The 15571-nt window shown below is 35.4% G+C and overlaps 1 long non-coding RNA gene across 1 annotated transcript in view; it reads right to left on the bottom strand.

The window, feature by feature from the left end:
• Positions 1 to 298: 298 nt before the first annotated feature.
• The window catches only part of LOC137488255 (uncharacterized), a 431442-nt gene continuing 416169 nt past the window's right edge, over positions 299 to 15571 (bottom strand). The window contains exon 4 of the long non-coding RNA XR_012393968.1: positions 299 to 414. This is a non-coding gene — a long non-coding RNA (uncharacterized lncRNA). The remainder of the gene's footprint in view (positions 415 to 15571) is intronic.

Genomic DNA, 15571 nt, shown 5'->3' with positions numbered 1-15571 from the left:
TAGTTAAAGTTCACAGTTAGTCCATGTATCTCAATAACCAGTCCATGAATTTGGATTTTAATAGTGCATCCATAAATGCTGAACTATTATTAATACAAGTATTGTTCTTGTTAGTAATTACTAGGGCCAGACAGATTCTGCCAACATAGTCTCTTTCTGAAAACATAGCCCTACATATATTGCTGGAGACTGTGAATTATATAGCCAGAAGTACATATGGCTGCATTTGGTTTTTAAAATGAACGGTATGGAGTGATATGATGCTGTTTCTTTTCGCGCTTACCAGCTGACTGCTTACCTCAGTTTGGACGGCTTTCCCATTGTTATCAGTTTGTTCTCACCAGTGTACTTGAGACACAGAGAGGAGTTGACCGCAATGGTTAGAATCTGCCGAAGAACGGTTCCAGTAAGAGGCTAAGACAAAAACAGAAGTCAAAGCATAAAATAAACAAGTAAATAACAGGGTGAGAATGTGGTAAAATCTAAAAACGTGGTAAAAATCAAGCTTTTCTATTTCCAGATTGGATTTTAAAACTATTGGTTGGGTTTAGGAAAATCTGTTGATTTTTCTGAAATGATTTTGGAAGTATCACAACTAAAAACTTCATATATGACATTAAAAAAATACTATTTCAACTTTTATTTATGTTTGCAATGTAAGTCCACTTAGATCGATTTATTTGGTAAACAAAGCAAGTCTCTCATATAATCTATCAACTAAAAGATAGAAAATATTACTTTACAAACCATATTGTAAATAAATCAAATGAACATTTTCATTCATTCATTTTCCTTCGGCTTAGTCCATTTATTTATTAGTGATTGCCACAGCGGAATAAACCACCAACTTATCCAGCATATGTTTTACACAGCGGATACCCTTCCAGCTGCAACCCAACCGCAACTGGGAACTATCCATACACACTCATTCACGCACATAACCATATTAATTCATTTTCCTTCGACTTACTCTCTGATATATCAGAGGTCACCACGGTGGAAAAAATCTGCCAACTATTCCAGCATATGTTTTACACAGCTAATGCTCTTCCAGCCGCATCTCAGTACTGGGAAACAGCCATACAAACTCCTTCACACACACCCATACACTATGGCCAATTTAGTTTGTTCAATTCACCTATAGCACATGTCTTTGGACTGTGGGGTAAACCGGAGCACCCAGAGGAAACCCAGTTGAGGAGAACATGCAAACTCCACACAGAAACGCCAACTGGCCCAGCCAAGACTCGAACCAACTTCTTCAACTTCTTGCTGTGAGGCGACAGTGCTTTATAATAATGTTGTTGTTGTTGACCATTTAGTAAATCCAAGGAATCAGTTTTTCAGGGTATCTGGTAACTGAAACCGAAACTTTCTGAAAAATCCAGAAACTCTGATAACAGTTTGGTGATGAGTTTTTACCCCATGATATCATGTGAATGCTGTTTTCTACTTTCTGAATGACCCGCATGGCTTTTTTTCATGCTGGGTTCACACCAAACACAGAACACTTGCATCATTTTAATTGAATTGAATTATTTTGAATTGAATTATTTGACCTTCCGCTTGCTCTGTTTACACATTTGCATTGGATTTGTATGTAACTCACTCAAGCAAATAATAATTCCTTACATTTATATAACACTTTCTAGACACTCAATGCACTTTACACATTGGGGAGAATCTCCTCATCCACCACCAGTGTGCAGCATCAATCTGGATGGCAGCCATATTGCGCCACACCAGCTGATTGGTGGAGAGGAGACAGAGTTATGAAGCCAATTATGATTAGGGGATTGGTTAGGAGGCCATGATTGACAGAGGCCAGAGGGCAAGTTTAGCTACAATACCAGGGTTAAACCCCTACTCTTTTTTAAGGGACTTCCTGGGAAATCCTGGGATTTTAAAGACCTTCTTGCAGCAACCTAGCTTTCCCATGTGGTCTCCCATCTAGGTACTGACTGGTCATTCCCAGCCACTAGACTTTTCTGACAGGTTATTTGAGTGTCCAGGGACAGAAGGTTAAGGGACTACTATATAGGAGTTATTATTATGGATTATAAATAGCAAATTTAGCATTTTTTTTTAAGTTTGATGGTAAAACACGAACAAGGTTGTGAATGTTTAAAAGATTTTTAATAATGACAAAAAAAAAAAAATAATAATTTGTGGACCTCCATACTTCTGGGTGCAGCTATGCTGCAGTTGTGGCTGGTGTATTCTGGGACATTTTCTTACCCCTTGGTTTCGAGTGTGATCCTAAAACTTCTCCATTTGATGGAGTATCTACCCCTTTCCTTTTAGCCCTACGCCTTCAAAATAAAAGCCTACTCCCAATTCTATTTTTGTACCCCTACCCCTTTCCCTTCCCCTTCCCCTTTGCCCTTGAAAACGAGTGTTAAGAGGAAGGGATTCAAAATTTACCCTTAAGAATTGGGACAGCACTACAGCACCTGCGCAGGTCATCAGATGTCATCGCGATCTCTTGCTTTACATAAGACCAGATGATCGCGACTGCTGAATTATTCCAGTTGCATTATTTTTTGGTATTAATCTTCAACAAATCACTGAAGGCATATATCATGTTATTATAACGATCTAGTGTGGCAATAAGATCGTAACTGTACTTTGCATTTGCACCGTGGCCATATTCATCTATGTAAACACACCAAAACAACATTAACATTATAGCAGACACGGTCAGTAAAAATAACAGAAAATGTGCTGGCAGTTTATTACAAGGTGTTTGAAATAAACCAGCGTAGACAATATATCACTTTAAGCAAGTAAAAATTTAATAAAAGTCACTTTTTTAAGATTAAACTTTGTTGGAAGAAAGATCAAGGTCCCATAATGCAATTCAAAAGCATAGATAAATGGGAAAAATAAAAATATAAAAACATGAATGACAAAATATGGAAAACTGCTAAATTACAGATATTTTGTACAGAGTACAATTTGCAATATTAGTGTTTCTCACTAAAATAATACACACTTCTCTGTGCTTCAAGTAACAGCATTCTGGATTTTAGCTTATACAGAGTTTCTGAATTATCAAAACACCTCTCAACACACTTTCTACAGATGCGAAAAATGGAACAGATTGAACCTTGACATTGCACTAAAGGCCAGTCACCATATGAGTTGTAATGTCCAATAATGAAGTGATGCCAAGCCTTAAAGACAAATTTGCTGTCTTTAAAAAAACAATGTTCAGCCTTGAGGCTGCAGATCTAGAGTCAGATAACATTCTTCATTTTCTCATTACACCACAATGTACCATGCATTTAAGTGCTGCTCACCTTGCTGTATGAATTTTACATCTGTAGAGGCTTGTTTCCAAGTGTCAGGTCACCAATTGAAAAGCAACAGAGGCTTGTTCTCTATTTTGTCCTTGAGTCACCATACGTTCCATGCTTTATATTGAGTCATCACCTCCCTGCGCAGAGATTTTGGCTTTACCCTGAAATTAATGTAGCTATTAGCTTTGTTAATCTTCTCAAACAGCCTGCAGGATGGCTGATTAGAACTGTCCCCAAGGATCCGATGTATTGACCTAATTAGCGAACGGAATTGGGGTGATTATTTTGCGCGTAAAATGTTGTTCATGATAAACAAAGATTATGACGATAGCTCTAAAGATTTCCACAGTTTAAATGTTGGTAATTACCCCGTTCCAATCTACCTCAGCAGAGAGTTCGGTTAGCATAATGGATGGGGATTATCAACGTCTTGTGTAGTTACACGGCATAGTGTTTTATGGGGGTTTATTTTTCCTCCGGTTGATTAGCAATGATTAAAAGATGCATTTAAAGAGATAGTTTGTCTAAAAATGACAAATTGCTGGCGATTTAGTCATCATCATGATTATTCAAGTTGTAGCATTAAAGATGAGTTTAAAATGAAACTGTACACTGTTAATACTTTCCTGTAGAGTCTACGGTAACTTACTGTATATCAATTACAGTAAAAATACTGTATTTACATTTACAGCATCATTTATCTTGCTGTATGTGTATTTATAGTATTGTACTGTATATCTTTACTGAAAAATAAAGGGCTCTATTTAACAGTCTACGAGCAAAAGCATTAAGGGTGTGTCCGATTGCACTATTGCTATTTTAAGGGCGGAAAAAATAAGATTTGCGCCCCGGCTAATCAGTTGTGTTTATTCTCTTAATGAGTTATGGGTAGGGCCGAACAGAGTCTGCTGACATTTTCTTGCTCTTTCTACTGGGAACTTTGTAAAAAATTCATTATTTTTATTTCATATCTAATCGGTAAATAAAGCAAGTCTCTTATATAATTTATCTACTAAAAGACAGAGAATATGACTTAACAAATTGTATTGTGAATAAATCATATAAAATAAAATAGTTCTATTATTATATCACAATAATATTAGTGAAAATAATTTAAAAACTGAATAAATATAAATTTACACAAGTTAATACATACTCAAGCATGGGCTAAAAATCTGCTGATTTCTGCACCCAAATTCCGTGTGGGCCAAGTTATGGGTGTGTTTTAAGCATAACAAGCATTAAACCCATCAGAGTCTCATCTCCCATTCCATTCCTTTGACTTTAAGAGTCAGTTGAATCGCACGATGGCGCATTTGCTATTTACATGGCGGACTTTGTTAATGAAAAAACTGAATGCTTCACTAGCAAGAAAACAGTTAAACTCCTCATCTGCAGCATGAGGATAAAGAACAAGCCTCCTCCATTTGACCTCTTTACTTTCTCTTTACCTACCTTTTACTGTACAATTTAGTTTAGTCATTTACTTTCGTGGATAAGGAAACGGTGTTGTACGCACTCCACTAAAGAAATCCATTGGCCTACATATTTTATCATATTTTATTTGTTAAGCGCAAAGATTTGTTTCAAAACTATTTCTAAATTCAGTTCTTATTTCCAGCAAATTAATAGATGAATAATAATAACCAAGTGTGGTTAAATTTTTTTAAATTCTTTATTTATTTATTTTTAATATGTAAAAATATTTGTGTATTGCTGTACATTCTCTGTGTATTAAGCAATGTGTACGTGTTTGGACCCGCATAGGTGCATGACAAACGCGCTCTGCGCTGAACTTTAGACCAGGTTTTAGCTGGCCTATTGCACGGTCTAAATTAGTTCCTCAAAATAGCAACACTGCAATGCACCTTAACACACCTCCTTTTTAGCCTGAAACAGAGTCCACAAAGTGGTGCAAATGAATTTTTATTGAAACAGCGGGTGTAGCCCATAGATTCATTTTCACAATGCATATTTAAAATACAGTAACATACTGCATAATTGTCTTAAAAAAGTAAAATACCATTTATATTACAGTTAAATACTGTGTACTTTATGACAGTTAACAGTGTAGATTCATAAAATGCTAGTCAGTAATTATGTGTCCAACCAATTTTATTTTTATATATATATATATATATATATATATATATATATATATATATATATATATATATATATATATATATATATATATATTCAGTTCTTGTCAGAATTATTAGTCCTCTTTTGATTTATTTTTTCCTTTTTTCTAGGATTTTTTCCAACTCTGGTGGCAGACCTTTTACACAGATCTACCAACTACCTATGGCGTTAGTTCAATGACAATTGTGATGAGCGTAGTATTACAAGTCGAGAACGCTTTTATGTAATACGAACATGCAATCATACCGATCTTCTTGTGCGCTCTCAAATAAACGCTGCTGAAGTGTGATTTCCTGCGTTTATGTAACAAGTATGTCTTCAATATATAGTGCATTTGCAAGGATTTATGCAAAGGATTCAATTTATGAATGTTTCCAATAGACCTACAGAGCGGTATTAATGCGTCCTGAAAAAAAATGAAACGACTATAAACTCCAGCAAGATAAAGTCATAGTATGCAGAGCCATCGACCTTTATGTATAAAGTAAAATTATGGGAACTGTTCATCTTAACTGAAACCTACGTCGTGTTTGCTGGCCTTGCATTCAGTCAATCAGCATGTCACCTTAAAGGGTTAAACAAATAATGAATGCAATTAATGTAGCGAAAACCATGATATTTCTTTCTTTCTTTCTTTTTTAACATTTAAAGAATGTAACCCTATTGTGAGAGCCTTTCAAGAGGCATGGTTATTTCAACCCTAGCGATGTTTATACTATTCCCCCGAGACTCCAGTGAAGTGGATATAGTAAATCAATTAAATAATGCAAAGCTTATATATTAAAAGCAGTTGAAGAAATAAATATTCATGCATTACAGATGTTTTTGGGTCAGGTATTCATAAGCTTATCATCACTCGAATGTTTCATGGCATTAAAACTTTGCATATTTCATACATCTCAGCAGCCTACATAGGTTTGATCTTGGAGGCCATCAGTCTGACATTCCCCAGTAGAGTAAAGCTACAAGCGCAGCCACTTTCAGGTTTCCTCTAATTGTGTCTGACTCCGACTAGAAGAAATGCAACTGATATCATTGCGTAATGACCATGCATTATTCACCATAGATTTTTCGAAGAGGACTAGTCTGGGTCATCAGCTTGTTTGCAGTGGGTTTCCTGTAGTTAAGTAGTTCCTCTGGTTAATTATTGATGGTTAAAAGGACTAGAATCCCTGCAGGCTGCTTCATTGAGCCACAACAGTGGGTAGGATTGCTTTTTCTTTCAATTAATATGACATCGTTTTGTGTAGTTAAGATATTTTCTGAATCCTTTAAAATTTTATCAGATCTGTGGGGGATTTTTGCTTATACACATATTTTATCATTGTATAGATTTTAAGTAAGCACATTCCTTCCCCAAAAGGTATTCTTTAACTATTCAAACATCACCATCTCATTGTAATTAAGTTGGTTATACTTAATTCTGGTTGCCTTAAATTTTTGAGCTGAATAAAATTAACCTTATGAGTTCTTTGAACATATATTATGTTAAACTGACCTAAAACAGCTAGTGACTCATAAAAAATATTTTGTCTTGAATAATTGACAATTATTTTCACATGAAATCTTCATGCACAGATTTTTGCAGATTTGTAGACCATAATTAAGTCTATTTATATAATTGTGTAAATGTGTGTACATTTATATTCATTCATTTTTTTACTTAATTTCAGTAATATCATTGACTAATTTGAAAATGTTAGTTTCATAAAGTAATATTTTCTGTCTTTTATTAATTTTCTTGTAGGCTTAGTCCCCCTATTAATCCGGGGTGGCCAAAGCGGAATGAACCAACAACTTATCCAGCAAGTTTTTATGCAGCGGATGCCCTTCCAGCCACAACTCATCTCTGGGAAACATCCACACACACTCATACACTACGGACAATTTACCTTCCTAATTCATGTGTATCGCATGTCTTTGGAGTGTGGGGGAAACCGGAGCATCAGGAGGAAACCCACGTGAACGCAGGGAGAACATGCAAACTCCAAACAGAAACACCAACTGAGCCGAGGCTTGAACCAGCGACCCAGCATCCTTCTTGCTGTGAGGTGACAGCACTACCTACTGCGCCACTGCTTAACCCATTTTCTGTCTTGTGATTCTTCCAAACCCATTCTGCATACTGTAAATTCACAGATATTTTTCTTCGTCTCTTTTTTTTTTTCTTTTTTTACAAAATTCTGCAAAAAATTCCACACAATCTGTCTGGTCCTTAATTACTAACATAAACAATACTTGTATTAATAGTAGTTCAGCAGACGATGTGTGTATAAATGATGAAATAATTACTTTTTTTTAAAGTAAGTGTTTGTGAACAGTTTATGTATGCTGGATTTAATTTAGAATTTATTTCAATTTATTAAACTGTTCAACATAATTTGTTTGTTTAAATTCAGCATATTTTTTTTTTTTGCAACCACTTAACAACAACAAAAAAAAGTAAATCCACTGAAACTTTTTTTCAGTATGCTATGTGTTTACGGGCAACGCAGTGGCGCAGTAGGTAGTGCTGTCACCTCACAGCAAGAAGGTCGCTGGTTCGAGCCTCGGCTCAGTTGGCGTTTCTGTGCGGAGTTTGCATGTTCTCCCTGCATTTGCGTGGGTATAAATATGCTATAAAAACGTGCTGGATAAGTTGCCGGTTCATTCCGCAGTAGCGACCCCGGATTAATAAAGGAACTAAGCCGATAAAAAAAATCAATGAATTTTTTTGTGTAGACAAATGACCGATATGCATAGAAAAACAACTGACAAAAAAAAAAAAAAAAAAAAACCTGCAACTTTAAAAATACCAGTGTTTGTGTGAACAGCCCCTCAGTGTGCAAGGTTTCTGTGTATTAAGCTCTTTTAGGACACAAATATTAAAAAAACCCATATGAAAATTCCAGATTTCAGTACTTAAAGACTTTTATAGTGACTGTCTCTGCACCCTGAGGGAAATGAAAACCCTCGGGTTGCGCTGGAGTAACACACACTCATTCCCCCTTCAGACCCTCATCCTTGGGCTTTTCTTTCTCAGGATCCCCGATGGAGCGGGGCCCCCATGAACATCCACTCAGAGACAGAAAGCATGATCAAAGGCTGCTATCAAACCCATCCAATCTCCAGAGGACACAGCAGAGCCAGGCTGAAAAACACTGCAGGTCCTCCAACTGATTCAACACTGGAGGAGAAGCAAGATCTGCTCTGAACAGCCAGAGTTAGTGAGGGGCTTTAAAAGTGCTCTTCATCTTCTGTCATCATCATCATTAACTGTGATGTTTATTATGGGGACACTGGAAAAGCTGTGTAGGATGCATACTATTAAGTGATTGCCCTATTAAGGCAAAATATCTTCAAGGGATCTAAAGGGGGACCTTACAGCTATTTAGTTATGAAAACTAACTTATTGTGATAAACATAAAATAAAATATTTTGAACAATGAAAAGTTGGCAACCTTAGTATTTGTTTTTCCTATTTAGAAAGTCAATGGTTACAGGCTTCTAACATTCTTCAAAATATGTCCTTTTGTGTTCAACAGGAAAAAGAAAATCATAAATGTTTGGAAACACTTGAGAGTAAATATAGTAGTTATTTTTGAAAGAACTATCTTTTTAACTGAGAACCAAATTGCATATTTTGATCTTTTTGTAAAAATGTTTTATTGTCTAGCCAAGTCAATTATAGATGGGGGACTTAATAATGGCCTAGGAGCTCCTGAATGTCTCAAAAATATCAATAAATAATTTAAGTGCAAAAATGAAGTTAACGTCCTTTTCAGGGAATACAGCATTTTCAAGGAAGCAAAGGTCATGAAAAGTTTTTTTTTTTTTGTTTTGTTACATTATTATTATTTTAATTTAACATTTAAACAATAATATTAATAATTTTAAACAGAATACCATGTTTCAACTTGATGTTTTACATGACTTGTTTTAAATGGCTTATAAGGTTGATATTATTCAAAATTTAAAAAATAATAAAAAAAATCTACCACTAATTCAAAAATCAATTTCAAGTCAAAATTATTAACCCCCCTTTGAATTTTTTTTCCTCTTTTTTAAATATTTCCCAAATGATGTTTGACAGAGCAAGGAAATTTTCACAGTATGTCTAATACAATTTTTTTCTTCTGGAGAAAGTCTTATTTGTTTTATTTCAGCTAGAATAAAAGCAGTTAAAACTTTTTATGAACCATTTTAAGGACAAAATTATTAGCCCCTTTAAGCTATATTTTTTCGACTGTCTACAAAAAAAACCATTGTTTACAATAACTTGCATAATTACCCTAACCTGCCTAGTTAACCTAACTGTGCGTTCACACCAAAAGTGGTGAGAGCGTTTAAGGTCACTCTGGCTACCCTGGCGACAATGCTGTCTGCCTTCAGCTTCGGCAGCGAGAGCGCCAAATTCGCTGCATTGATTTCGTATTTAAAGGGGCCGTTGCAGTGTATCAGTTACATTCCTGCATAAAACATGCTTTCTAGCATGAAAATGTTGCGCACTTCTTATCAAATTCATATAACAATAGAAGATCAAGTTGCATGAAATATCCTGAAGCAGCAATACTGTTTTGTACTGATAAATATATATATATATAACATTAATGCACATCAGTAACTCGCCAGTAACTTTTTAATGTATGTTCCTGTAAGAAAACATTGTAAATAATTGGAAATCCGGCGACCGCAATAATGAAACCCTTGGGAAAAACTGTGGTCGAAACCAAAGTTCACAGGTCTGTGTTCTCTTCACTTCTGTCAAGCGGTGGACTTCTTCATTCTGATTGCTTGCCGCCGAACAGCGTCACAGCTCATTACCATAAAGTTGACTTGATTTCAACACTCCTCGACCCACACCAGCGAAGCTGCGCCACGCTGCTCCTCGCCGCTTATCACCACAGGCTCTCATTGAAAATGAATGACTTCCGACTACTTCGACGCTCTCGCCGCTTTCGGTGTAAAAATACGGTAATTAACCTAGTTAAGCCTTTAAGGGTGCTTTCACACCTGTGAATCGATTCAGTTGTTCCAAAACAGAGATTACAATAGTTACAATGTTGCTCTTTGCTCTTGGAGCGGTTCGCCTTTACACTGCAAAATTTCTAATTGGACCAAAAGAGCTAAAACAAGTCACGTGTGAGTAAACTCTCCTTACATTGGTCAGAGTGTCAGGGTTTATTTTGCAGCGTCCCGCTCAGCTGTAAGGAGAGGTGGTGGTTTGGTGGTGATTGACAGGGAGCGTGCGTGCGACGTGTCTGAGGAGAGACGCGGTGGGGAGGGGTGAGAAGGGTGCGCGACGATGCCTATTTGAGGACCGGGAGGGAGAGGCGAGATTACCGGGAGATCATCACTCGTTTGCAGGCATCCGGAGACTCGCGAAACTTCCCGCCTTACTCATAATTCTGTCTTCATATAGCCATATGCCTATTACATATCCATAAAACACTGTGATATAACAGCGCTTGGATCGGATCGCTTTCTCACTGCAATCGAACCGCTCCAGGGTTCATTTCAATCGAGCCAAGACCACCTCATTCAAGTGATCTCGGATCGATTACTTTGGCGTGGAACAGAATGCGATTACCCTGTTCACATATGCCAAACGAACCACTCTAACTGGGCAAACGAGATACGTTCCGAAACAAAAGTGTAGGTGTGAAAGCACCCTAAATGTCACTTTAAGCTGAAGAGAAGTGTCTTGAAAAATATCTGGTCAAATATTATTTACTGTCATCATGGCATCATTGCATCATAAAATAAATCAGTTATTAGAGATTAGTTATTAAAACTATTATGTTTAGAAATGTGTTGAAAAAAAATATTGTCTCTGTTAAACAGAAATTGGGGGGGGAAACAGGGGGGGCTAATAATTCTGACTTCAATTGTACATAGAAATTAAGAGAAAAGTTCTTTCAGTGCAGAACCTTCTTTTATATGCAAAGCATTCAAACTACAGTATAATGGTCTTGAAAATCTAAATAAATCAGTTATTAATAATTAGTTATTAAAACTTAAGTTTAGAAATAAACAGAATTTGGGGGTAAATAGATATTAGTGGTAGTAGTAGTAGTATATCTGGATTTAACTGGATTATGAATAGCTAGTGCTCATCAATTAATATAAATTAATTTGATGCATTGATTTTGATTGACACTTTTCAAACCACTATATATTTTCCCCCAAAAACATCATTAACAGTTTCTACATAAAATGATCATCAGGCTGAAATCAGCTTCAGTGTCTCTAGCTTTTAGTGTGTTTGTGTTACATTATGAGCATCTTCATTACTCAGTCTAGAACTGATCATAATACACAGCTGCACACTAATGGCGGAGTGATGGAAAGTTTTGCATAAACACTTGAAAGCAGTAATTTGCAACAGGGAGTTAATAGCTTAATCTTTGTGCCTTAACAGTCTTATATCACAGAGGAGTGGAGAATGGCTGCATTCAAAGGATCATTTATAAAGTGTGATTTATTCAGCGCCTTGCTTAAAGTCAAAGTGAATTGCCGTTCGCAAACCATTTTGCTTCCGTAATGTGACATTTATTTCTGAGTAAAATTAGATACTTTGGGGAGAAAAAAAAAGGAGGATGCGGATTGATTTTACCCTTCTGCAATTTAATGGTTTGCAAAAATAATGTTAATTTGGATCATTTTTTGGAAAACATTTAAATGTAAAAATGTATATGTATGTAAAAAAAAATGTATATGTATATAAAAAACTATACTATTTATTGATGGACATATTTCATAATTCTTATAATAATTGCCCAACAACACAACCAGGCACTGTAACATCATTATTATTATTATTATTATTATTATTATTATTATTATTATTATTATCTCTGCAATAACATGCATTTATAGACATAATATCAACTTAGTATTGGTAAAAAACTATATTTATTACTATATGTAGTCATACTATAAGAAATAAAAGGTATTTGCTACATACTCACAATAATACTTTGTTAATAACGAATTGTAAAACAATAATAATAATAATATTAATAATAATAATAATAATATTAATAATAATAATAATAATAATGGAAAATATGTCACAGGTGACAAAGATACTACCTGCAGGACACAGCTGTCACACTTTACAACTGACTCTTATGCAGATGGATTAGATTCAATTGCCCTTGAATCATATTGCGGGCCCCGAGTGATAGATCTCTCCCTCTCTGGCCTGGTAATTGAAGCCGACCTTAATAAATTTGTAACACAAGTTGTTTTGTCGACAGGAGAGCTGAGGATTAAGGTGACATCCTAAGGGGGAGATTCAGGGAATTATTAGTGCTTTTTTGTTACTCTTGAATAGTCTTTTAATTTATTATTAACTTTTTTATTTATCATTATAATTAGTTATAACAGCAACAACCACAACAACGACAACAACAACAACAATAATAATAATAATAATAATAAAAATAATAATAATAATAACAACATGTAATTGCTAACAGTAATATTATTAGTTTTAGTTCTCAATAGATTCTTCATCAATATTAGAATTTTTTTTTTTAAAATAATTTTTACTTATTTCAAACATTCATTTAATAATCAAAATGATCATACTGTGATAAAATAATAACAATAATGAATCAGGTAATTGCTAACAGTAATATTATGATAGTTGTCAATAAATTCTTTATCAATAATATTACAGAATGTTTATTAATATGTGAAATAATTAATAATATTAATTTTAAACATCAGTTTATTAACCAATATGTTCATAATGTGAGAAAATTGCAGCAGTAATAATATTAATAATAATTAACATGATCATAGTGTGATAAAATAACAATAGTAAGATAATAATAAAATATTAACAACAACAGGCGAAGCAGTGGCACAGTGGGTAGTGCTTTCACCTCACAGCAAAAAGGTCGCTGGTTCGAGCCTCGGCTCAGTTGGCATTTCTGTGTGGAGTTTGCATGTTCTCCCTGCGTTCGCGTGGGTTTCCTCTGGATGCTCCGGTTTCCTCCCACAGTCCAAAGACATGCGGTACAGGTGAATTGGGTAGGCTAAATTGTCCGTAGTGTGTGTGTGAATGTGTGTGTGGATGTTTCCCAGAGATGGGTTGCAGCTGGAAGGGCAGCCGCTGCGTAAAAACTTGCTGCATAAGTTGGCGGTTCATTCCGCTGTGGCGACCCCGGATTAATAAAGGGACTAAGCCGACAAGAAAATGAATCAATAAATAATAATAATAACAACATCAACAACAACAACAAGTTTTTTTTCCCTCTCCGCTGTCGCCACTGCCTCGCATGGTTCAGGATTGGTAGAGCTACGCATCGATGAATTTGCTCTTCAGTGTTTGAACTCTCAGTAATGATTAAATCACACTGAACTGAGCTAAACTGAACTGAACTGAACTTAAACACTAAAACCTGAACCACACTGTTCCAGTTACTGAACCACACTGTTCCAGTTACTATGACCATTTATGTGAAGCTGCTTTGACACAATCTACATTGTAAAAGCGCTATACAAATAAAGCTGAATTGAATTGAATTGAATGTACTGTACATGTAGATTATGACTGTGTGCTGCAAGAGACCTTGACTACCACGATAGACAAACAGCAAAGAAGAAGCTACAAAAGAGTATGATAGCCTGAATATATTTAAACTACAAATACTTGTTTTCAGAAACCACTTAATATACATCATAACCTTGCATCAGAGCAATTTCATGATGCATGTATCTACTAAATGCAATAAGCACGTGTTCTTTAAACAATGGCCAAGCTTAAAGACCTGAAGCATTCGGTTAAAGTTCACTTCAATGCAAGTGAAGGTCCGAAAAGTCTCACCTGTTTTCAGGCAGAGATTGAGAGGCAGAAATATACACAGAACAAAATGCACGCTTAAATGTGTATTTAAAGCCCAACAGCCTTGCACCCACACACACACACACACACACACACACACACACACACACACACACACACACACACACACACACACACAAATGATGTCAAGCTGAATTACATAAAGCGATGGAGGTTTCAGTGGCCCAGTGTAGGATCTGGCAGAGTTATTTGTACATTTGATGTGGTAAACAGACGAATAGGCCTTGCATAATAGTATAGGAACACACTATTTTCGGTGCAGTTCAAATTTAGACCTGTGTGTGTGTGATCTGAGTGATCCGCGATGAGCGCATTCAGTCAAACAGTCCCCAGGTACCGTCAGGAAACACCAAGAAGAGTCAACAGCTATACATTTCCCAGAATAGCAGAGCTTTATAGTGAGCTGCATCACTGAAGCTTTCTGCATTACTGCACACTTGAAAATACTATATTAATGTACTGTGCTCTTGACCATCTTCATTGAATATACTGTGTATTGAAAACATATTGTGCATTGTGTATATTTAATGGCATGCATATTTATACTGTGTGTGTGTGTGTGTGTGTGTGTGTGTGTGTGTGTGTGTGTGTGTACAGTTGAAGTCAGAATTATTAGCCCCTTGTTGAATCTTTTTTCTTTTTTAAATATTTCCCCAATGATCTTTAACAGAGCAAGGACATTTTCACAGTATGTCTGATAATATTTTTTCTTCTGGAAAACGTCTTATTTGTTTTATTTCGGCAAGAATAAAAGCAGTTTTTAATTTTTTAAACACCTTTTTAAGGTATAAACCATTGTTATACAATAACTTGCCTAATTACCCTAACCTGCCTAGTTAACCTAATTAGCCTAGTTAATCCTTTAAATGTCACTTTAAGCTGTATAGATGAGTCTTGAAATATTACTTACTGTCATCATGGCAAAGATAAAATAAATCAGCTATTAGAAATGAGATTTTAAAACTATTATGATTAGAAATGTGCTGAAAAAATCTCTTCGTTAAACAGAAATTAGGGGAAAAATAAACAGGGGGCCTATAATTCTGACTTCTGTATAACTACACAACTAGTCAAAATGGTCAAATTTTGGAAAATGGGATTTATATTCAGTTGAAGCCAAAATGATTAGGCCTCCTGTGTTTTTTATATTTCCCAAATGATGTTTAATAGAGCAAGGAATTTTTCACAGTATTTCCTATGATATTTTTTCTTCTGGAAAAAGTTTGATTTGTTTTTTCAGTCATTTGTCAATTCACCAGTACCACAT

Source organism: Danio rerio, chromosome 18, assembly GCF_049306965.1.
Source record: "Danio rerio strain Tuebingen ecotype United States chromosome 18, GRCz12tu, whole genome shotgun sequence".
Lineage (NCBI taxonomy): Eukaryota > Metazoa > Chordata > Actinopteri > Cypriniformes > Danionidae > Danio > Danio rerio.
Note: the sequence above shows the minus strand (reverse complement) of the source record. Positions and strands in the feature narration are given on the sequence as shown.